This window comes from Mauremys reevesii, linkage group 1, assembly GCF_016161935.1.
Source record: "Mauremys reevesii isolate NIE-2019 linkage group 1, ASM1616193v1, whole genome shotgun sequence".
NCBI lineage: Eukaryota > Metazoa > Chordata > Testudines > Geoemydidae > Mauremys > Mauremys reevesii.
In genome coordinates this window covers 166835708-166859696 of record NC_052623.1, presented here as the reverse complement: position 1 = coordinate 166859696, position 23989 = coordinate 166835708, and the positions used below count along the sequence as shown (strand labels likewise).

The window sequence follows — 23989 nt, the reverse complement described above, 5'->3', positions numbered from 1 at the left end:
GGACACTGGGCTAGATGGACCTTTGGTCTGACCCAGTATGGCCGTTCTTATGGTCTTAGATTCCAGCACTGATAACTGATAACCCAGTTGGGGACCTTTAAATGAAATGATGGATCTGCTTCCAGTCCAGTTTTAAATCCCAAGGACAGCAACTCTATTCTAGCAGCCACACCCTGACCGATACCAAGCGGCGGTCTGATGACAATATTGGCCCTATTCTTTGTCATCAGCCAGGGATTGGACTTGAAGCTGTCATGCTACCAGGAAATCAACAGCAATTGCTAATTTCCAAAGTGAGGTCAAGTCAGGTGTCTAGAGAGCCAGGCCGGTTCCAGGCACCAGCCCAGCAAGCAGCTGCTTGGGGCAGGCAATGGTGAGGGGCAGCACATCTGGGTCTTCGGTGGCAATGGGCGGCTGGTCCCTCACTCCTTCTCAGAGCGAAGGAGTAGAGCTGCACATCGCGATCGCAGGGTTTTTTTATTCCCCGCCCTTTTTTTGCTGCTTGGGGCAGCAAAAGCCCTGGAGCCAGCCCTGCTAGAGAAGTACATGTTTCCAACAATACACTCCAGTTATACCAGTAAAGCTAGGTCTTTAGGATGTCAAAGCAGTTATGAATTAATGGAAACAGAATGACACTTAATTTCTCTCCACACCCCACCTTACCATGCTCTTGGACCTTCCTGGAGAAAGACCCAGGCTATTAACCATCAGGAATTATCCCAAAATGTCTGCTGCTTAAATAAAGCCCTACATCTCCCAGTAAAGCAGTGGGATCCATGTTTTACCAAGATGAATGCAATAGGTAGCGGTATATACCTGTCCATCGGCAGATGGTTGCTGAGTAGGCTGGAGATCACTGCCTCTAGGTGATGGTGAGCTAAAATAGACACTGCCTCCAGCAGGAATTGCCTCAAGCTGCCCTCCTGGATAGTAGCCATGTGGCTATATATTATATCCACAATAGCTGGCACCTGGAAGGAACAAAACCAGAAAGAAATGTCCCTTTTTCTTTCTCTCCATTCATTCTACAGAATCAAAACCTTTATTTAGACATTTGCTGATTTTTTAGAAATTCCTCAAGAAACAAACGTTCAAATATGTCTGTGTAACTTTAACCCACAACAATTGCCCACACTTGGCTGTAAAAATTAACACTGACACACACACATACAGCGAAACCCCGCTATAACACGATGATCAGGGTCCAAAAAATTGGATCGCGCTAAATGTGGGGTCGCGGTATAGCAGGGTTTACCATTTCAAGCTGGTCAGTTTCAAGCCGGTCGATTTCTCTTGGGCAGAAAACTACTTTCATTTGCGAACTGCCCACCGCAGTAACTGAAAGGGTGGAGCTCCAGCAGCGGGGGCTCTCAGCCATGGAGAGAGAGAGGGAAACACTTGGGGAGAGCAGGGGAGACGTGCAACGGGCAGAGGAAGAGCGAGGAGCAGCTGGGGAGAGAGTGGCTCTTCTCACCAAAAGGGTAAGCGGGGGCAGGTGGGAAGAGGCAGTGGGGAAGGCACATTCCATTTTTTGCTTTTTTTTCCCCCCTTTGGGGGCACTCCAGCCCCTCTCCCTTCACAAAGCCTCTCTCTCTCTCTTTTTTCTCTCTCTCTTTTGCGCTTCCGCAGCGCTCCAGCTGCTTTTTCCTTTTTGGCCTGGGGCGGCCGGAGCCACCTTACAATCGTGTTATAGCCGAATTCGCATTATTACGGGGCGCATTATAGCAGGGTCAGGGGCGGCTCTAGCCATTTCACCACCCCAAGCACGATGGCATGCAGCGGGGGGCGCTATGCCGGTTGCCGGTCCCATGGCTCCGGTGGACCTCCCGCAGGTGACTGGCAGAGCGCGCCCCGCAGCGTGCCGCCCCAAGCACGCGCTTTGCGTGCTGGGGCCTGGAGCCGCCCCTGAGCGGGGTTTCCCTGTACATACCAGGTAATTTAATGTGGTGGTGCCCAGCTATGCATTAAATAAACCAGCTGGCATGCACAAAAGAAGGCTTTGCCTGCCCAGATTTTGCAGGTGTGATTTAAGCAGCCAAATGCAACCATTTGCCTCGAAGGATGCACAGTTCATAAACAACCACAAGCACAAAATATGCAAGTGCTTTAAACACAGTGTGCAAATGCCTGGGACTATGAACAGGTGACGACCTCTCATATTCATTCCTAGCCCTTCACATCTTTAAAACACTGTGCAAACGTGGCAGTTCTGCTGCGAGGGTTCCCTGTCCTGAGGCCTTTCACCAGCCTTGATAGAAGATTTGTGGAGTGCTCCTTTCATCTAGCCCTAACGCACTGGGATCCAGAATAAGGCATATAAATAGTGGATCCCAAAGACACTATAGTTTTCTCCCTCCCTCCTTCTATTCTTAAAGGGTACGTCTACACACCAAACAAATCCCACAGCAGTGAGTTTCAGAGCTCAGGTCAACCTGGGCCTGAGGGCTTGCACTATGGGGCTAAAAGTGTAGCTGTTCCTGCTCGGGCTGGAGCCCAGGCTCTGAAACCTGGCAAGAGGGTGGGTCTCAGAGCCCAGGCTCCAGACTCCCTGGGAATGACTACAGGGCTATTTTTATCCAGGTAGCCCTTAGCCATAGGCCTCCTAAGAACTGGATGCCTCCAAGTGCCGGTCATTCTGTCTTCTTGTCTTTTCCCCAGAGTCTGTTTTTTCAAGCCTTTCTTGGCTGAATACTGTGGCAACAAGCCAGACAAATAAATAACCAACCACCTTCCTTTTCCCTTGGATTCTCTCTGTCTATTGCTATTGATTCTGCCATTGCCTAGTTTAGGGTGGGAACAGAGATGGAATCGACTCTATGTCCGAGGGGGAGAAACAGCAAGATTTTTGTTCATTACACATGAGGTCAAAGATCTAAAAGCCTCGAGTTTAGGCAGAAAACCTCTCCAGTTTCCCGTTTTACCTTATCAAGCATGGCATCTCCACACTCCTTCAGTATAACCTTCATCCACAGTCCAGCTGCCGTGGCACAGGTGGGGCTGGCAGACAGCATACTTTCCACTGTGGCCTCAATAAAGGCTGTGGCCTGTTCTGGGGGAAAGTACTCACTAACAACCTGGGAACAAATCAAAAACAGGAGAGACTGCAATGATGTTTGGCTCCAGCACTTGTAAAAATGGAGGCCTAATATCTCTATGGAAAAATATCTATGCATCAGCAAATTGCATCCGACGAAGTGGGTATTCACCCACGAAAGCTCATGCTCCAATACGTCTGTTAGTCTATAAGGTGCCACAGGACTCTTTGCTGCTTTTACAGATCCAGACTAACATGGCTACCCTTCTGATTAATTAACAATTTGTTAATTAGCCTCGTGTCCAGCTAGCCATTTGGGATTAAAATTCTCTCCATAGTCTATATACTACATTTTTGTATTCTACACTAATGAGATCAGGTTCGAGGCAAAGCTTCTGTTGCACAGTTAGCACAACATTGTACTGGATATGCAGGAGGTAAGTTTCCAGTTTGTATTCTCTTAGATACACTGCATCTTTTTACAACATATACAATGAAGTCAAGAGAGGCATGCACACAAATATAGGCTAAGGCAAACCCACAAGGTGACAGAATGAAGACTGGATGGGTTCTCAGCTTGATGTTCCACTAATACAGTTTTTCTCATGGATAGCTGGATAGGTACATGTGTGCGCATCTGCGTGTGCATTTTCATGGGCGTGCAACATTCTGTGGAATCTGGATTTTACATGGCATTCATAGCACACATCTATGAAAAGCATCTTGCTGGTTACTAGCAACGAATGCCCCTCGCCCACAGCTCGCTCCAAGTACGGAAAGGCATCATGAAAGCGTAAATGTAAAATGCAGGGTGTCTGGTCACTAGAACATCCGCACAAGTTTTTTGAGTCAGTTACCCTGGCCATTTTGGAAGATGCCTGAAACAGAGCCTCGGGGTCCGGAGCTGCTGTTAGTTCTTCACGGAGACATCTCAGCTCCTCTTCCGCTGACCCCAGGTTCATGGGCTGGCCTGGAGTGGAGAAAAGGAAAAAAAGTACTGTAACGACTAATGAAACTGAACCTCTACTGCATGGATATTCATACAGGAGGATCCATGTGCTAGGCTGTTATCAGCATAGTGTAAAATCTTGGCCCCATCAAAGTCAACGGCAAAACTCCTGTTGACTATAATGGAGTCGGGATTACACCCTAAATGTCTGAAAGTTAACAGTAGTGGTATGTTATTGTGACTGATACAGGATTGAACAAGCACCGTATTCAGCTTGGAGCAGCTTTCTGGGGGTGTCTGGTTTCAGTAGCCTCTCTGCTCTCACTATTTACATCTAATCTCACATTCAAGTACAACTCATGGAGGTAGATGTGAGGGGTTCCAATGTAGAAGTGAATCCCTCCACCAAACTCTCGTTGTAAAAGAGATGGGGCTGGACAAAACCTTCGGCAGGAAACCCAGGCTCATCCGTCACTTCTAAACAATGCTGGGATTTCTATGTTGTACACTCAAAGACTGGAGTCCCTTGTTCTGTTTCTGAATCACCAACACTGTTTTTTAGGGCTGATTAATAATAATTAGAAATAGGATGACCAGATGTCCCAATTTTATAGGGACAGTCCCGATTTTGGGGTTTCTCTCTTATATAGGCTCATATTATCCCCCACCCCAGTCCTGCATGAGTTTCACATTGGCTGTCTGGTCACCCTAATTGGAAATGGCCTTAAATAATAACCAAGATCTATCCCTTTACATCTAACCATTAGGTGAAAAGAATATCCTACGCCAGGGGTCGGCAACCTTTCAGAAGTGCTGTGCCGAGTCTTCATTTATTCACTCGAATTTAAGGTTTCGCGTGCCAGTAAGATAATTTAATGTTTTGAGAAGGTCTCTTTCTATAAGTCTATAATATATAACTAAACTATTGTTATATGTAAAGTAAATAAGGCTTTAAAAATGTTTCAGAAGCTTCATTTAAAATTAAATTAAAATGCGGAGCCCCCCGGACTGGTGGCCAGAACCTGGGCAGTGTGAGTGCCACTGAAAATCAGCTCACGTGCCGCCTTCGGTACCCGTGCCATAGATTGCCTACCCCTGTCCCACTCTTTCACAAATGGGAAAATGGCCTACACTTACTCCAATAGCTTTGAATGCTCATGACAGAGGGCTGCTGCAAGAACTTTTTGTTTAAAGAATTAGTCCAGGAAACCCCTCCAATACAGCCAGTGGCAGGGTAAAGAGAATGAAAATGTTTAGTACCAAGGGCTTGTCTACATGGAGATAGTCAAGAAAGCTAATCCAAATTCATTTTCAAACTGCATTAGTTAAACTTCATTAAACACCTCTGGGGACACACTTATTTAGAATTAAAGGGGCCTTTTTCAGGTTAGTTTAATTCATGTAATTCACTAAAATTAAGAAGGGCCATTTTCATTCAGAATCAGAGCATCCACACGTGTTTAATGACACTTTAAAATTTACACCTTTCGTTCATTTGGATTAACTCTCCTTAGTGTCCCTGTGTAGAGAAGCTCTAAGGAACTGAGCAGTTATCTACCTGGTGCAGACCATTTATTATTTGTACAGTTCCCAGAAGTGTGCCACACTCTTTACACATCATAATCGTCTCTTCTAATGAGCTATTTAGAAGATGCCCACCACTCTGTTATCTAAGTGCCAACAGACAGGACAGAAAGAACTAGAGAGGCAAAAAAATGGACATTACAACAGTGAAAGAAGGTGAAGAATTACTTATACCTGCTAATGAGGAAGAATTACTTATACCTGCTAATGGTCTCCTCACCTTGTATACAGAGAAGGCAGCTGATACAGTCAAACACCCACTGACGAGACGAGGCCAGTGAATCACAGCTGTATGGTGCTATTGCTCCAATCAGAGATCCAAACTGATGAAAAGTTTCCTGAGTCTAATTAAAAAAGAATGAAGAATGAACGTTCTCCAGCTGTACTGGACTTCACTTGCCATCTTTATTGTTGATACCAGTCAGCTCTGTGTTTTTGGGGAACCAGGGCACAGTATCTAGCTTGTGTGACTCATGAAGGACACCCCCAATTCCCATCTCTGTTTGAACCAAAACCGATCAGAGAAAAGGCTTGCAGAGAACAATGAAGGGTTTGGGGAGACATACCTAGACGCCTCCTGACAAGGGTGACAAGATTAAGACATCTCCATTTGCATACAGAATGAAGAACAGAGACAACTCCGCATGCCTCAACTGCATGAAAGATGGAATAGGGATTAGCATAAAGAATGAAGAACAGAGAACCGCACTGAACTCTGGGACCAGAAAGCAGGGACGCATTGAATCATGGGAATCCCTGCTCCAGATGCTAATGAACCTACGCCTGCACACACTCAGCTCAGCAATTATCAGACCAATTCTAGTAATAAATCTTTGACTCATATCCCAAAATACTGAAGCAGCCTAGTTGCCTTGTGAGCTCCCCGGAAGAAAACAACACCCATAGCCAAGAATGATCAGCTCCTATTGACTAGCCTAAAGAAAACCCTTGAGCCATCAGTTTACCCATAAACAAATCTAGTGTTCTCCCTTCAACCACTGTATTTTCTCTACAAACTCCCCTACCTATGCCCAGAGAAGAGTAACAAAAATTATTAGGCATATGGGACAACTTCTCATATAAGGAGAGATTAAAAAGACAGGGACTTTTCAGCTAGGAAAAGAGACGACTAAGAGGGACTATGATAGAGATCTATCAAATCATGACTGGTGTAGAGAAAGTCAATAAGGAAGTGTTATTTAGTCCTTCACATATCACAGGAACAAGGGGTCACCCAATGAAATTAATAGGCAGCAGATTTAAAACAAAAAAAAGGAAGCATTTCTTCACACAATGCAGTCAACCTGTGGAACTCATTGCCACGGAGAGGTTGTGAAGGCCAAAAGTATAACTGGGTTCAAAAAAGAATGAGATGAGTTCACGGAGGATAGGTCCATCTCTGGCTACTAGCTAACATGGTCAGGGATGCAACTCTATGATCTGGATGTCTCTAAACCTCTGACTGCCAGATGCCGGGGCTGGGACTGTCCAACAGGGGATGGTTCACTTGACAATTGCCTTGTTCTGTTCATTCCCTCTGATGCATCTGGCACCCACCACTGTCAGAAGACAGGATACTGGGTAGATGAACCATTCTTCTGGGGGATCCAGGATAGCCACTCTTATGGTTTATGTTCTTAGCTGATTACATAGAAATTCAGCTTTAGCATCCTGGGAGCCTAAGAACCAAGAATGCATTTGTGACACTGGCAGACCAGTCAACCTGTGTATGACCCATAATAACTTAACAAGAGGCACTTCTACTGTGTCAAGACAATTCACGTGCATGTGAATTTCAAAGAGATGTATTAGACTAGCAATCATCAACTCATTCAAAAATGAACAATAGATGCTAAGTGTATTTGTCTGTGGTTATCTATACCTGGTTAGAAGTTTCACAATGTAACTAAATTAGCTTGTAGATGCTAATTCCCTTTCATGGCTTAATTGCCTTAATTATGTGTGCAAGGTGTTCAGTTAGCCTTAAAATCAAAGATGTAAGACACTTCAGGAAACCAATCATTTCTACATTATCTTCAGCTTAACTATCTGTGTTATAATGGAAGAACGGCTAATTACCTTATGTGAATGAATGTAACTAGTTTACTGGGTATGCACAGGAAATAGAAGATTATCTTCAAAGCAAAGTACAACAGGCCATCCACATTGGGGGAAGGGCCTTCTGTGACAACTTCTGTGAGGTAGGCTTGTCAGCCTGGTAGAATAGCTATAAAAGAGAAGGCTTGGGCCTGATCCTATCATCTCTAGACTGCTTAAATGTTGAACAGGGACAGTGTAAGCCATAGGACAGAGATCTTCCAAATAATCATTTGGAAGAACCTGGAAAATGCCTGGAAAAACTAACAGACTTTACATCTAAGCTGCCTTTGGATTCTGATCTGTTGGGATGATTCCAGAGAGACTTTTACAAACCAGCAGTTTATTCCATCACTGTTGTGATCCTGAACTATGAACATGGAAAGTCACTTGTCTGGATATTGATCTTTTAACCATTTGTAACTCTTCTTTCTTTTAACAATAAATCTTAGATTTAGTTAAGGATTGGCTGACAGCGTGATATTTGGGGAAGACCTGAGATTCACATTGACCTGGGGATAAGCATCTGGGCCTTTATGATCAGTGAACCCCACATATGGTGAATCAGGTTTCCAGTAACCCTCACTATATTAGACATAGAATATCAGGGTTGGAAAGGACCTCAGGAGGTATCTAGTCCAACCCCTGGCTCAAAGCAGGACCAATCCCCAGACAGATTTTTACCCCAGTTCCCTAAATGGCCCCCTCAAGTATTGAACTCACAACCTGGGGTTTAGCAGGCCACTGCTCAAACCACTGAGCTATCCCTCCCACCTCTTCCAAGACAGGGTTGTTTAGATGGGAGCCAAGGTCTGGAATGCCAAAAGGGGACCGTGTTTGGCATCTTGTTAACTAGGGTGGAAGCTCTTTTGTTGTTGACTTGGTGAATCTAATGATAGAATAAGCCATCAGTTTGGCGGTTGTCTCCCTCTACTTCTTGCAGTCTGCCCGCAGTGTGCTCACAGCATTGTTGTGTAAACCTCTCACTCACGGAAGCAGAGGGATGTTAGTCACCTTGAGATCCCAGCTGCTGTCCTGGAAGAGTTTTTCATGCATTTGCGTTGAGTGTCAGATCTGACGTAAGCAGGGAAGTCAGCTCAAGGAAGAGTACGGCTATACTCACTGTGCTATGAACTGTCTCTCGATAGGCAGTCAGCAGCTGGGTGCTGGCCTGCAAGGCCCGTTCTCTCTCCCACTCCTTCCCTGAACTGAACCATGTCCTGAGGAGCTGTTGGTAGAGCAGGGGAATGGACAGAGTTAGTACCAGAAAATCCCTCCCAAAAGTTCCTCTTAAACAGGTTTAATTGTCACTAAAATCCCTCTCCAAAGCATCTGACCTCCATGTAGCAAAGGAATCACATGTCTAATGGAAGAGCCCCTTAGATATACAAGTCCCAGGGGCCAGATTCACCTCTGGTGATTGAAGCCAAAGGAGTTACATGAGAGATGAATCTGGGCCCGTGTATGTGATGTCTGCTGTAGACTGTCTGATGGGAGCTGTCTAGCACATTGCATGCTGTTTGATGTCTGCTGCTGTGGTCTGTTTCCTGGGCAACTTCTCCCACATTGATTGGCAACATGACAGAGAGGAGCATTTCTTTTTATTAATTTGAATAAGAGCAGAGAAGTCCCCCCAGCCCAGCTCCTTTTATAACTTCATTTTTATACTGAACGTGCATCAAACTTCCCACCCCTCAGCCCTTCACAATATTCTGTTCATGTCTGAGGAACAGGAAGTTTCCTCTGAATGAGTTTCCATACACAGGGCTTAACTCAATATTCATGAATTCCTCTTAGAAGAAGTGATCAGTTTCAACTGGTTCTCTTCGATTTGGCTACTGCAGTGGTGATTTTCTTGCCGCTCCAAGTAGTGTCAACAACATTGTAAGAACTTGGTCCCAATCCAGCCCTGGCATAAAATGGCCTAGCTTCCGTGGATTTCAGTGGGGCACATGCCCGCTTATCCCAGGAAGAATTGGGTGCTTTCTCCCTAAAATTCACTCCATTGTGGAAAATTCCTCCACAACTGAAGCTTGACCCCCTAAATCTCTGACTCTTCCCTGCTGTAACACAAGAAACAATCTCCACCACGGTTCAATGGTCTACTCACATCAAACATTTTCTGGAACCAGTCTGCGGTTGGTTCTTCCTCCAGCAAAGTCTCCACTAGCTTGCCAAGGGCTTCCATGGACCTCACGTAGAGTGACTGAAACCAGAAAAGAAGGAGTGAGGCTCAGCACAGATCATTTGTGTGTGTGGGCTGGGGAAAGCTAACCATAACCTTGCCAGGGAGGCCATGTGTGACTGCCATCACCCAGTGCCTGCTGGGCAGAAATACAGTGGATGGTGCCGGAGGAGAATTGTTGTCACGTACTTGTATATGCAGAGCATCCTTTGCTGTCCCGTCTTCCTCTTTCATCTTCTCCAAGGGAGGAAGGGGAAATAAACTTTTGAAGCACTGACCAAGGAGCTCACGGTTTTCCTCCATGGTCAGAGATGGTTTGAGCTTGCTGGCAGAAGAAAGATAGAGAGAAAAGTCATGTATTAGACTCAGTACCACCTCCAAGTAAAAGAAATGGGTCCAATGACTAGAGATTGTCCCAATCTAGAACCCCAAGTGCAAACAACCCTTCACTTTGCACCTCTATTAAGTATTGGCTCCTCTAGAAGTAAAGCTAAAACTTCAAATCTCCTTTTAGAGAAACCCACAAGCTTCCTCCCCCCTGCCAGCTAGCCAGACACCTCCCTCCCAATCTGAACTCTGCTCCATTGTACTGCATGCCCCACAACCTCCAATCTTGTGTCTTTCGAGCACAAACCCCCAAATGGACACATTCAAATCCTTAAGAACTGAAGTCCTGCTGGTGAGCAGCATGTGAGCCACAGGGCCACCCAGAGGATTCAGGGGGCCTGGGGTCTTCGGCGACGGGGAATTGCCGCCGAAGGCCCAGCACTTCGCGGTGGGTCCCGGGCGGAAGTTCCCCGCCGCCGAATTGCTGCCGAAGACTGGGCCCCGTGAGAATTTTCCAGGGCCCCGGGTGAAGGACCCCACCCAGGGGCCCTGAACAAACTCTCGTGGGGGCCTGCAGGGCCCGGGACCTGGGGCAAATTGCCCCATTTGCTCTCCCCGGGCGGCCCTGGTGAGCCAAACCCTGCAGGCATTAGACTGCTCCCAACCTGACTTTCATGAATTAACAAATAAGAAGGCATCACAGTGCCAGGAAATATGGCAGAAAATAGCCTACCTCAGATGTCCAATGGCAAGAACTGCCTGGTAGCGAACTGGAGATGTCAGGGAATCCAGTGGTTCCGTTTTAATGAAGTCCTGAAATGCATGAATGGGGACATCAAAAATGGGAAATGGATTTGAAAGGCAGAGAGGCCTTCCTCTCACACCCTGAAACAGGGCCATATGCCAGACCTGGAATAAACAGACACCGTGCCCAGCAGGCTCTCTGCCTCAGAAATGGGCCGTAGGGCCATCTGCAGGCTATACAGAGGACAGAAAGAGAACTCACAAGACACAAGCCATTCCTTCCAGTTACAGCCCACAATATATGTCAGCATCCCTGCCAAGCTCAGAGTGGACCCAGCATTCTGGGTGCCATGCAGGTAGCTCATGAGACTGCAGTAGTACAGTCACAGCCAATGGATAAAATATCATCTCCCCAGAAAACCAGTCTCATTACATTACAACAAACTCTCTTGTACTTCAGTCCTCAAAGCTCCTAATCACTCACCAACATGTAGCCAAGGAGCTCCAGTTTGTATGAGAATTCGAACTCTTGGGAGTCTCTGGTCTCCAAGATGGCACAGCTAATCTCCATGACATTCTGGATGAGGGTTAATTTTAGGTTCATGTCCTACATAATCCAGAAGGAGAAACAAGAGGATGTGGATGAGAAACTGAGAGAAGAACCAGAGTCCAGAAGATAAAGATCAGGAATTAAATCTAGCCTCGGGAGAGAGGAGAGGTGTCCCCAGACCCCAGAAGGTAGTGGACTCTGGCTCTGCACCCACCTCAGAAGAAGAGAAACCCAGGTTCATCAAATAAATCCAGGCCTACTTACACCAGAGCAGCCAGGACTCCTGCTTGATGTAGCAAGAAACCAAGCTCTGTGCAATTTAAACAAGCAACTTGTGTACAGAAAATGCAAGAGCTGAGGGCAGATTATTTAGAATGTACCTTGTTCGCAACAGTGATGCCCAGCACCTGAAAAACGAAACGCAAAACAGCTATTAGCAATGTAGATAGTCCCACATAACACACATCCTCAAAATGTCCTGGCTGGTGAATATGGAGCAGAGAGAAATCACTATTGTTAAATCTTCCAAAAGGCAGGAAAGGTATCCAGAGAGGGTGTTTTGCAGAGGTCAATATCAGGGGCCATCCTCTGTAGTATTTGCATTTGTGAACTACTGGAAGATCTCAGTTTGGTTCAACTGTTTTTGGCAATGCCTAAGTGAGAGTCTCAGTTAGACAAGGCAGTACTGAATGGCAAAGTGACGTGGAGAGGTTGCATTGAGATGAGAGTCAGGACCAGCAGTCAGGCACCTGGGGAACAGAAATAAAGCACACAGACAAACAAGACGACAGATAAGAGGTAAGGGAAGTAGTGAGCAAATCAACTAAATACAGGCTAGCACTAGTCTCTCTTGGGTAGCAAAAGATAGAGCTAGATACACATCCATATGAGGGGAGTTAGAGTGTTATTCTGAATAGCCTGAGTGTCACTGCATCTGAATTACTGTGTAGCTGGGGTCTACAGAATTTCAGAAGAATATAGAAAAACTAGAGAGAATACAAAGAAGAGCAACAAAAATGATACAACATGTGACAGCTCATGCTCCATCCATTACAGGTTTAAATTTGAGTTATGTGACATTTATCACGCAAAAGCTCTTACCTGACAACTGGCTCTGTAATGGAGAAGGATGTTCTTTGTGATGTCTGCCTCTACTCGGGAGAGAAGCTGGTCTTTTGGAGCATGGTCAGCCACGCTGCTGTAGGCTAGCATCAGGGTGCTGCGAGTCTGGCCTCTTCTCCCATGGTGGTAGTCCTAGACAATCAGAAAGTTCTTCTGATGCCTTTTGCTTTGGAATTCTGATCTGCTGCTGACCGAGGAATTCCTCACAGCAGCAATAGCAGCTTACACTTGCAAAGCTCTTTTCAGCCAAAGATCTCAAACCACTTGCAAAAAGTATTTAAGCAATATAATAACTGTGAGGCGTGGAGATATTAGTATCTCCATCATTCCCACTAGGCAACTCTGACACAGAGAGCCTAAAATGCTGAACCTACAGCAGTGAAATACACGGGAGCTTAGTCATTGACACTGGTGGGTACAAGATCAGGTGCTAAATGTCTTGCCTAAGGCTGCACAGTGAGTAAATGGCAGAGCCAGCAGTGGAAGCCCAGAGGCCTAGTCTCCTGCTCTAGCCTTTAGATAAGTGGTTTTCAACCAGAGCTACTTGTGTACCCCTGAGGGTCTGCAGAGGTCTTCCAGGGGGTTGATCAACTCATCTAGCTATTTGCCTAGTTTTACTGCAGACTACAAAGAATGCAAGTACAATATTTATATTCCAGTTGATTTATTTTATAATTATATGGTAAAAATAAGAAAATAAGCAATTTTCAGTAATAATGTGCTATGGCACTTTTTAATAATTTTATGCCTGATTTTGTAAGCAAGTAGTTTTTAAGGGAGGTGAAATTTGGGGTACACAAGACAAATCAGACTCCTGAAAGGGGTACACTAATCTGGACAGGTTGAGAACCACTGCTCTAAATCACAGGTTCCATAATTGTCATTCGTAGACCACTGGTGGTTTACCTAAAGCAGGTTGGTTGGCCACATGTTGCTTGCAACACCTCCTCATTTCCAGCTACTAACTGGGATTAAAAAAACGCTAAAAATACCTTAAATGCTTTTCCATGCAAGCGACTGAGGTAGTTCCCACACATTGTGCATGGGAGGGGCGCTCAAGCCATGAGACATCAGATGATAAAAATCATTTGAGAGAACCCCAGCTCCAGAGTGTGCTCCTCTCTGCTTAACTGCAGGCGTCATGTAGAACGCACACACTGGGGGACAATGCAAGCTGAGCAGAGCAGACACTACCGCGGGGCTGCTGCCCCTGCTATAGAGGGAGAGGAAGTTGGAGAGAACCCCCTGGCTCCTTTACCTTCAGGCGGCTGATGAACCCAGGAATCGTAACCTTGCTCATTGTAGCCCCAAACTCCTGAAGTGCGTTCAGGGTGAGGTCCAAGTGGCTCTCAGCAGAGAGTGCGAGGATGGAAATGACTCCCTGTCACCCAAGAAAAATACTGGTTAGGATCTAACCCACAAGTCCCTTCCTTTCAGCTGAAGGAGTGTAAAGCGCCAGTCAGGCGTCAGACCCGTGGGCAGCGGGGGCTGAGTGAAACAGCAACGAAGAGGATATGAAGCAAAATAGCATCTGTCCCAGGCCAGCTCAGAGCTGAGCCCCACAGGGAGCATTCAGGGGTTACTTGGTAAAGCGGGGAGAGGGACAGGGTCCTCACCTGTCTCTCAGGGGCTTCCATATAATCTGTTGCTGTCAAAAATTGATGAAGCTGTGATTTAATATGGACCAGGTCCTGGCAAACTGCTAAGGACGTTCCTAGCGCCTTATACAGGAAACTCTGAAAGAAAGAGACCGGCATTGAGATACCAGTAACAGAACGTGCCAGTCAGTACAGACCCAGCTCAGCAACACTCAGGAAAGAACAAGATAGCCAAGTCCAAGCACCCACACTGCAGAAACATCCCATCATCTAGCCCAGCCAGAGAACCAACAATGCAGCACAGACAAGCAGCCTGTCCAAGCAAATATTGGAAGGGCAGGGGGGCAAGAGAGCAGGGAACAAGTAAAAACAAATTTTATATGCAGAATAAAATATAAAGTAATGAAGCCTTTAGAGAAGCCTTATGCAGCCCCCCAATCAGAATTTCAAGGAAAATTAACTAGAAACTAAGCCTTAACAGAGAACAAACCTTCTCAAGGGAGGGGCTGGCATAGCTGGCCATCTGCTGGTTCAACTCAAGGCTTATCTGGCTGCTCCAGGCACTGTCGTCTATCATCCCCAGAGATGTTCTTAGGAACTGAGTGTACTAGATGAGAGTTAAAGCAGATGGTTAATTGCAAGAATTTGGGGGTTGTTGTGGGGGTTTGTTTGTTTATTTGTTTGGTGTTTTTTTTTTCCTTGTTCTCTCTTGTAAACTTTCCAATATTCAGGTGTCATGGGAAGGTTATTTCCTATTGAGAACTATAAACATCGACAACCCAGATTTCCTCTGCTGTTGTTCTTTAACCTTTGTGTGATGATTCCTCTCAGTCCTCAAATCCAGATGAACAGTGAATTGGAGAATGAGATGGAGCCAAGAAATCTGACCATTGAGGAGTGATTTTATAGTGGATGGAGGATGGGTCTAGTAAACTTTGAGCAAAGGGCCTGGACTACGAATGACCAGGCACCTTCTCTGAAGTGCTATGAACCCATTCTGCCACCTCCTGAGGGTCCCCAGGGTTGTGAGGTACCTCACTACCCCTGCCCTTAGCATGAGAAAGCCTTCTCTGTGCCTGCCAGGTGTCAGCTCCTGACTCAGCCAGCCACAGGAAACACAAGCACGCCCTTCTCACCCCATCCAGGTTCCACTCTCCTTCTACAGATAAGCAATCGGTACAGTCCAACCGCCGAGCCCTCTCTGCAGCCCCACAATGTCCAGCCCCTGTTCCACTGGACACTCACAGAATTCATAGGTTTGCTACACATCACCTTACCAGTTTCACCTCAGCATCACCGCTCCATTTCACACACTTAGATACATTTATAGTGAAAACAAGCAGAGTTCAATTGACAAAGATCAGAGAGTTGAGAAGCAGCAAGTAAAATTAATGTAAACAAATGGTTACGTAAAAATAAAATCCTAACACACTTCTAGAGCTTGAACTTAGATAACCAAATATTCCCCTGTCTCACAAAGGATAGCTCCCCCAAATCTCTCTCCCAGCATGAAACACCCAGACCAAAGATCATCCTCCATTCATAAGACAAGGAGCTGTCAGTTCGTCCAATAGATGAAGGATACCTCTGGACCTCCAGATATAGTTCCACGCATCCATTGTCTTCATTTGAAAACAGGGTACCCCCTATTGTTTGCTTGTTTTTCTTGTATCAAATCTCCTCTGGAGACTTCACAATCACTTGATTAGAATTTTCCTCTGTTGATTAGCATCCACTGTGAATAAATACTCACAGGCAGATAAGCATCTCCTGCCTGAAAGAAACTTGTTTATCACTTTCTGGTGACCAGCCGAACTCACAGACCTTAAAAGCATCAATTTCAGTATAGAACCATAGCACCTTATATATTATCCATCCAATCACTGTGTAATGCTTATGATGAGCCATGTGACACAGGTATCCAGTAAAGGCTTTACATGACACCCTTTGATTATATAGAGATCAGATCCAGGGAATCCAAGGTAATAATTAGAGATATACCAATCTCCTAGAACTGGAAAGGTCATTGAGTCCAGCCCCCTGCCTTCACTAGCAGGACCAATTTTTGCCCCAGACCCCTAAGTGGCCCCCTCAAGGATTGAACTCACAACCCTGTGTTTAGCAGGCCATGCTCAAACCACTGAGCTATCCCTCCCCAATCCTGTAGCCTAAGTCAGTGGACACCCAAAGGACCAGGAGTCACACCCTCATCTCCCATTGAAGTCAGCCAGAGGTTAGTAACTTTCAGCACTTTGCTGTTTCAGGCCCTAATTTTGAACAGCAGCCAGGAAATCTCAGAAACCTCACAAGAAAACCTAATCTTAGTTGATTTTTTAGCCCAAAGAATTTCAAAGGAGGCTGGATCTGGAATGGGGAACTCCAGAGTGTAATCCAACCCCAAATGGAACTGCAAACCTTCTGGGGCGTATTTGTCACTAGGTCCCTTCCTTTCATTTTCAGCACTCGCCATCAAAGTGTTCCTTGTCTGGATTTACACGAGGCTGCAAAGAGCTCTTTCTGAGCAGAAAGGCTTCTCCCTGAGATACAGTCACCAAACCCTGTCTTGTCTCTTTTCCTTTTGGGGTTTCTCACAGCAAATTTTCTTTTGAGTGGCAAAGAGAAAAAAAGAATCCTTTCTATGTCCCCCAGTGGTGCATTAGCACCATGAGCATGCTGGTTTTCTGGTTATGTTGTGTGTTGTTCCCAGTGGTAACGCAGAGTTATTTATAACTAGCGCTGGTTGAACAATGGTAAGTCCATTTCACAAAGCAAGTGGGAGTTTTTTGTTTTCTTGATTTTTCAACACACACATGAAAAGTGAAAGAAACAAAAATATTTTGCTTTTCAAAATAAAAAATGACCATTATTCAGTTCTTTGTTTTCCCCCTTTCCTTCCCTTTATCCCTCGTCCCCAGGCCTTTCCTCCCCTCTTCCACTTTGTGACTGAAAAAGCCGGGGCGGGGGGAGGGGAGGCAGGGGGAAGGAGACAAACAGGAAAGCAAATGAAAAAAAAACCAAAAAAATCAACTTCAGTTAAAAAAAAAAACTGAACATTTTCCAGTTGGGTTGAGTTTTGTTTTGTTTTGTTTTGTGTAATAAAAAATAAAAAATTTGAAAGTGTCCCATGAAAATAAAAAAGGCCAGTTTTCACTGAACAAAAGTTGCAAATGAAATGGTTTGACCAGCTCTGCTTAGAATGAATAGTTTATCATTAATATTTTCCCCAGCTGATACATTTGGAGGGGGGAGGGAGGGCTGTGACAATACAGCTGAAAGCCATCTTGTACCTGAAGCAACATCTGCTCCCACCGCACGTGGTCCAGGGAATTCTCTGTGTTTCCTATGAAGCAGGAGGCAAAACAATAATATCAGCTAGGTTAGCAAGAAGAGTCGTCCCAGGAATCTCCTTTGCAATCAGTCCTTCGAAAACCCCTGCTCTGCCAAGCTGTAACATGCCTGGGCTTTCAAGGCTAAATGGGACCTACGCCAACGTTCTTTGTTGGACCAACAGAAAGTATCATGTTATATACCCTGCTGGCATTTTTATTCAGGGTCAGTCAACCCACCAGGAGTGAGATGCTGAGCACTCCCAATTCCTTTTGACTTTAATGGGAGCTGAGGGTACTTAGCATCTCAGAAAACTGTTCAGCACATCAGAAGACTGGGTTTAATGGGAATACAAACTTTTCCTGCATAATAAAAGATTCTGGACTTGATCCTAACTTGATGTAAATCGGTGTAGCTTCACTGAAGTCAATGGAATTATACTGATTTACATCAGCTGAGAATCTGGCCCCATTTCTGAATGTCCAGCTCTAACCTACCCTTCTTTAATGTCGGCACAAGGCAGTACTGGGGACTCTGTACAGCAACAACTAGGGAAGATACAGCTCATTTTTTAAATCTTTTTTTGACTATCAAACCCACTTGAACATTGTGGGGTCTGACCTTCATCAGAAACATATCGGGTTTGTGCTCCACGTAGGGTCTGTCATACTCCACAGAGACTACACTGGCACAACCACGTCATTGGAGTTCTGCTGGCATAACCCCATAGTGTAGATGCAGCTACACTGACTGAGGAGGTCAATAGATTCATACCACTGTAAAATTGCTGAAAGACATTATTAGGCCCACAATACCTAGAGTCTACATGGGCACCCACTTGGCCAACCTAGCTTTTATGGCTCAGGTTTCCTTACAGAAAGAAAAACTCTGGGTTTTTAATTGAATCACCCTTGAAAGTAAACATGGGGTTTAATTTTCAGAAACATTCAGTTTGCAAAATCAGACTATATATGGAACCCCAAAATATTTCACTAACCTCCAACTTCACGTGTAATTCACCTTCCGAAACATTAACCTAGCAAAGGTGTTGGTGGGAACTGCTGTAAAATTTCCATTCAGCTGAAACCTTCCTGGCCTGATTCTGCCCGGATTGAATTGGCTTCAGTGGTTTAACTCTAGATTTAGCCCAGTGGTTCACAGTTATCCAGATGAAGGAAAAGTGAGGGCCTAGAAGCCCAATTTCAATTCCCCACTGTTCCCACATACTGCAACAGGAATGGCACAACACGTGTCGATACGAAGCTGCATTTTCTGGCTTCCCTTCTATGCTCCATGGACCGCACTCCTCCTAACTAGCACTTTACCTTCAATGTACTGCAGCAGAGATGGGATCTTTACTCCCCACATCTCACCCACTGCTACATGGATATTTTGGTGCAGGGCCTGTAGTAACTGCAAGGCAGCACATCCGTGTCCTTCTCCTGCATAAGGGGACGAGGCTACTACCTGTCAGCGAGAGAGAAAGAACAGGCTAAGTTTGGTCAGCACAATACCAGTGTGGTCCTGAAGGAGGGAATAGTTCAGACTCTCTCATTGTGGAGACCATACAACAGAGTTGTTGATTCTACTGCAGTGCCTTCCTGAAGAAGAAAGCATTCTAGCTAGTACGAGGATGCAGAACAGTGCGTCTCAGGAGAGGGCAGAGACAGAGAGATCCAAATCATACACATTCCTCAGCCTGTCTACAAGCATCTAGCTAGAAAACCCATTTTTATAGTTAACTGTCCCACTTCACATTCCACAGAAAACCTATTCTCATGGTCTACTCACCAGGAGTCGTGCCAGCAGCCCCTGGGGTGTAGGGAGTTTCACTAGGGAAAGAAAGAGAATATCATGAATTCTGCCAGACTTTCAGAGAGTCCTGCTGATGTTATTCACCTAGCCATTTCCAACGTGCCCACCAATGTTGAATGCAGCTGATCATAATTTGCATTTCCATAGTGCTTTCAGTCTGAGCTTCTCAAAATGCTTTACAGCCATGAATGAATTCCATCTCACAGCACCTCTATGGAGGTTGCCATTAATTACTCCTTCATTTCACAAGTGGGGAAGCTGAGAGAGAAAGATCAGGTGATTTCCCCAAGGTCACATCAGAATTTTGGTGGCAAGCTGGGAACAGAACCCACATTTCCTAGCTCCATCCCATGGCCATGTTGTAATCACAAGACCATCCCTCATTTTAGCCTTCTCATTGCAGATGAGAGAACTGGAGCAGACTGAACCTGTTCATTGCGTAGTGTGCCTGGAGAGCATAAATGAAAGAGTTTCTGTTATAAACCTGGTCCACCGTAGTCAAGGCAAGCAGCTTCTTCTCCTTCCTGCTGCTTTTTCTCAGCCAGCTCCCTAAGGCATCTGCAGAGAGGCTTCAAAGTACCAGTGTACTGAGCTGGCACCACATATTCGAGAAGCCTTGGCCATAACACCTGCAGAGAAGAGCGAGACTGTTCAGTACGCAGCTATTTCCATCCCCCCACCTCCAATATCCTGCTGTCGGAATCCCTCCCTCTCATGTAGCTTGTAGCTTAGCCCCCTGGGGGACCTAAGGGGCAGTTGCACTCAGACAGTGGAAAGAATGAAGAGAAGATCTCTGCAACATGATTCCTTCCAGTTCAGTTGCTTTCTATCTTTTCTCTAATGTGAACCACTTACTCCATGATGAAGGGGTCACATCCCTGACATGAATCTGACATGCTGTTCCTCCATTATGCTGACTGTGCAAAAAGCTTCCTTGTGGGGAGGTACAAGGAAGATAAGGAAGAACGTCCCTATTTCAAGAAGCAGTAGCAACAGGTCACTTACTTGGGTCATTCCAGTGACCGAGGTGTCCAGACATTGCAGGATGTCAGTGCACAGGGTTTGGATCGTGTTTTCTTCCGGAATAGCCTGGGTGAGAAGTGTTGTACCCTGCTGTGAGACAGCTCTATAGAACTTATTAGCTAGTAGCAAGACACTGGCTAGAGAATCAGTGTCCTTCTCTTACAAAGCCATCATGAACATTGACCTATGCCTGCTTTTATATTGCACTGGAAGTGCACAAACATCTGAAGGGAAGAGAATAATGGAAACTCTTAACTGGTGGGTCAGATCCCAGGCTTAGGAAAACCCTAAAGTGAAGGGAATGATTCTCTGAACACAAGAGTTTCCCCAACAGGGTTAATTTTCTTTAAATTTGAAAAACTGTTTCATCTTTTTATCTCTGAGGAAAAACATTCAGACTCTGCCCAGTGGAAATCAATATGCAGAACCAGGGGGATCCACTCTGTTTGTTCTGATGCCCCAACCAGCTTGGTCATTCTGGGTGTAGTGAGTGTGATTCTATCAACTGGCCTAATTCTGCTCTTACTTACACCGGACTAAATATTGATTGACTCTACTGATTTCAGTGTAAAGGAGAGCAAAACTGGCCCGAGGACAAAAAGCAGCCTTCCTTAAGACGGATGTGTGTGTGCGTGTGTGTGTGTGTGAAAAAAAGGCCCTTGGAGAGTATTGCCACAAGCTCCAACTTTGAAGAAAAGGGGCCAGGCAGAGCTAAGATCTTCAACAACTTACTGTAAAGTTGAACTGTTTATGTTAATACAGATCATGGATCCAATCATGGAGCACAAAGTTTCTGGAGCCTCTGGCTGTGTCCATGGATAGAAATATGGATTGAAGACATTTTTAAACTAGTACATGTAGATTAGAGCATGTAGTGTGGAAATATGCAGCAAGCTTTTCCAGGCTCTTGACAGTCTGGGATGCAACCTGCATAACCTCGGTATTTTGCTGATAGTTTATGTTTGCTTCAACAGCCACAGAATTGGGCACCATTATGTTCTCTGGAGAGTCTATTGAAAACAAAGAGATGTGCTTTCTTGTACAAGAACATTTCACTGAAAAATGGTGTTTTCAGAATTTTCAATGACTCATCAGAGGGTTGAGGAACCTAGATGACTCTGTTAGATGTAAATACCCAGTGTGAGAGTCTGATCTGTTACACTAGTATAAATCCAGAGTAACGCCACTAAAGTCAGTGGAGTTACCTTGACTTTACACCAATATAACTGATCAGATTCTGGCTCTAATCCTTCAGTCCAGTTGTCCTTGAGTCAAAACTCCCACTGAAGGCAAGGGGAGCAGTCAGCATGCAAGAATGGTAGGACCGAGTCTTAAGTGTTAAGAAGTCTCCTTACCAGTTTGCTGGTGGACACACTGAACTCCGTGAAAACATGTGCTACCATATCCCAAGCTGCACAGTTCTCCACACTTTGTAAGCTGAGCAGCCTCTGGATGAAATGAAGAACTGCCTTCCTCACCTGCAAGGGTAGAGATGACACACATGAGTTATTGTTATCCCTTCTGCCTGAAATAGGAGATAGGATATGAGAGTCCTTATGCTTTTGATTTGATCTCCTTGGCTTATAAACATGGATCCATTTAACACAGTCAGGATAATGACATGCCTTCTCTAGTCTGCAGTCTCTCCTCTGGATCTGAATGAAAGCTCCACCCAGATGTCCATTCATCCCATATCATTGAAAAAATTGAAATATTTCACTGCTCCACACAATCTTACCGTAGCATTCTGATCACTGAAAGTGGATTTCACTGCCTTCACAATCAGACACTTTTTCGGTCTTGTCTCGGGCACTGAAAGATAAGGAGAGGTGTACAGTACTTCTTTGATCCACACACTCACTTTCCACATTGGAATGAATCCCGGATTTCAAAGGCCCTATTTAAGAATAATACCAAGCTTCTCTCATACACAGAATCAATGGGAAAACATAGGACCAGACTCTGGTCTGAGTTACACTAGTGTAAATCTAAAGTAATTCCAGTTCTATAAATAGTGCCATCATGCTGCCATGATGGAAATAGTATAAAAGAATTAGATAGACTGAGGTCAATCTGTGTTTAACACAGTCTAACAGAACTCAGAATCTAGTCTACAGTGTCTAATACTGACGATTATCAAGTCAGGGGTATTATTTTATTTTTGATTATCGTTAATGTGCATTAGCCCCAAGTCAACTTCTGTATCTGAAGTTGAAAAATATCTTGGGCTACATTCAGCACTTAGTTGAACCTGTTGATTTCTGTGTGGCCATAGGGGGGTAACTTAGGGCAGCATTTTGCCCCTTAGTGGATATCCAGACCACTGGTGACTGTGTGTTATAGAGATTCTGTGCCCCATTTGCAGAGGTGATGAGTCTGTTACAGCCCTGCCGGGCCTACAAAGCCTTGGTTCTTTAGCTCAATCTATAGTAGCTCATGCTTTTAGCTCTGGATCAGGGCTGGCTTTAGGCCGATTCCTCTGATTCTCCTGAATTGGGCCCCGTGCCTGACAGGGCCCTGCACATAACAGGACCCCGCGCCCAGTGACCTTTTAAATTTTTACTCACCCGGCAGCGCTATGGGTCTTCGGCGGCACTTCAGCGGCGGGTCCTTCACTCGCTCCGGGTCTTCGGCAGCACGTGAAGGACCCGCTGCTGAAGTTCCACCGAAGACTCAGAGCGAGTGAAGGACCCGCCGCCGAAGTGCAGCCGAAGTCTCAGGGCACCGCCCGGTGAGTACAAGCCCCACAAATCAGGCCCCGCACTTCCTAAAGCCGGCCCTGCCCTGGACGTCCCCAACTCAACCCTCAGCATGTCGGCCAAGAGGGCAGCTGGCACAGTTGCTCCTGTGTTACTTACAGTCAGCATCAACAATAGCTCTGAGCAGCTTCAAAGAGGTCACACAAACAGCCTCATTCTTAATCTTCAGCTGTGAGTGCAGAAAGGCTATCAGATCCTCTGGAGAAGAACGGGCTGCAAGGGAAGAAATCACGTCCTCGCTGATGATAGAACTCTTATTGTTACCATACCTTACAAAGGTAAGGAAGTTACAAGGAAACTACTGTGTAACTCAGAGTTTCTTCCCCTTACCTAGTTGAACTACACAATGGACCAGCTCTGTGTGATTTTCCATGCTGAGCGGCCTAGCTTGAGAACAGATCTGTGTTAAGAAGGGATATGTTCAAAGAAAATCTTATCAGAAGCAATTGAAAAGAAAATGTTCAATTAATTTCTAAGCTTCCACTTCCTACTTGTCCAACTAGAGGTCTGAACCCCAGGTGGATGGTACTGAACGCACAGCAAGAATCAAACACAATGTCCAATACATTAGATGAGAGAAGCTAAAGTGTTTTGAACGGCAGAGCTCATCGAATCAAGACACAGCCACAGTGTTTACTGTACAACTCTGACTCCCCCTGATAATCGGCTTATGGTAAAATTGCTTTACAAACTGAGCTGGATATTAGCCAAGAAAGTGAGACCACTACCTGCTTACTCTTGAGCCTGCAGAAATCAGTAAGGCATGAGGCAGTCCCCAGGCTCTGCACTATCATTTCATAGATTTGGATTGTTAATATGCTTCAGATCTGCTGTGCCTAAGCTCAAGGGATCCAAGCAAAACCACCCCTCACCTG

At 45.3% G+C, this 23989-nt stretch overlaps 3 long non-coding RNA genes across 3 annotated transcripts; all 3 read right to left on the bottom strand.

Moving 5' to 3' along the window:
- Positions 1-909: 909 nt before the first annotated feature.
- Positions 910-3915, bottom strand: LOC120396088. The gene is made up of 3 exons (XR_005592973.1): positions 3892-3915; positions 2922-3074; positions 910-971 (listed from the first exon to the last, which is right to left on the bottom strand). It is a non-coding gene; the product is annotated as an uncharacterized LOC120396088 (long non-coding RNA).
- A 28-nt stretch (positions 3916-3943) lies between these two features.
- LOC120396089 lies at positions 3944-8847 on the bottom strand. The gene is made up of 3 exons (XR_005592974.1): positions 8788-8847; positions 5788-5911; positions 3944-4004 (listed from the first exon to the last, which is right to left on the bottom strand). It is a non-coding gene; the product is annotated as an uncharacterized LOC120396089 (long non-coding RNA).
- Positions 8848-10929: 2082 nt separating this feature from the next.
- LOC120390620 lies at positions 10930-12602 on the bottom strand. The gene is made up of 4 exons (XR_005591105.1): positions 12572-12602; positions 11851-11877; positions 11405-11527; positions 10930-10989 (listed from the first exon to the last, which is right to left on the bottom strand). It is a non-coding gene; the product is annotated as an uncharacterized LOC120390620 (long non-coding RNA).
- Between the last annotated feature and the right edge of the window lie 11387 nt (positions 12603-23989).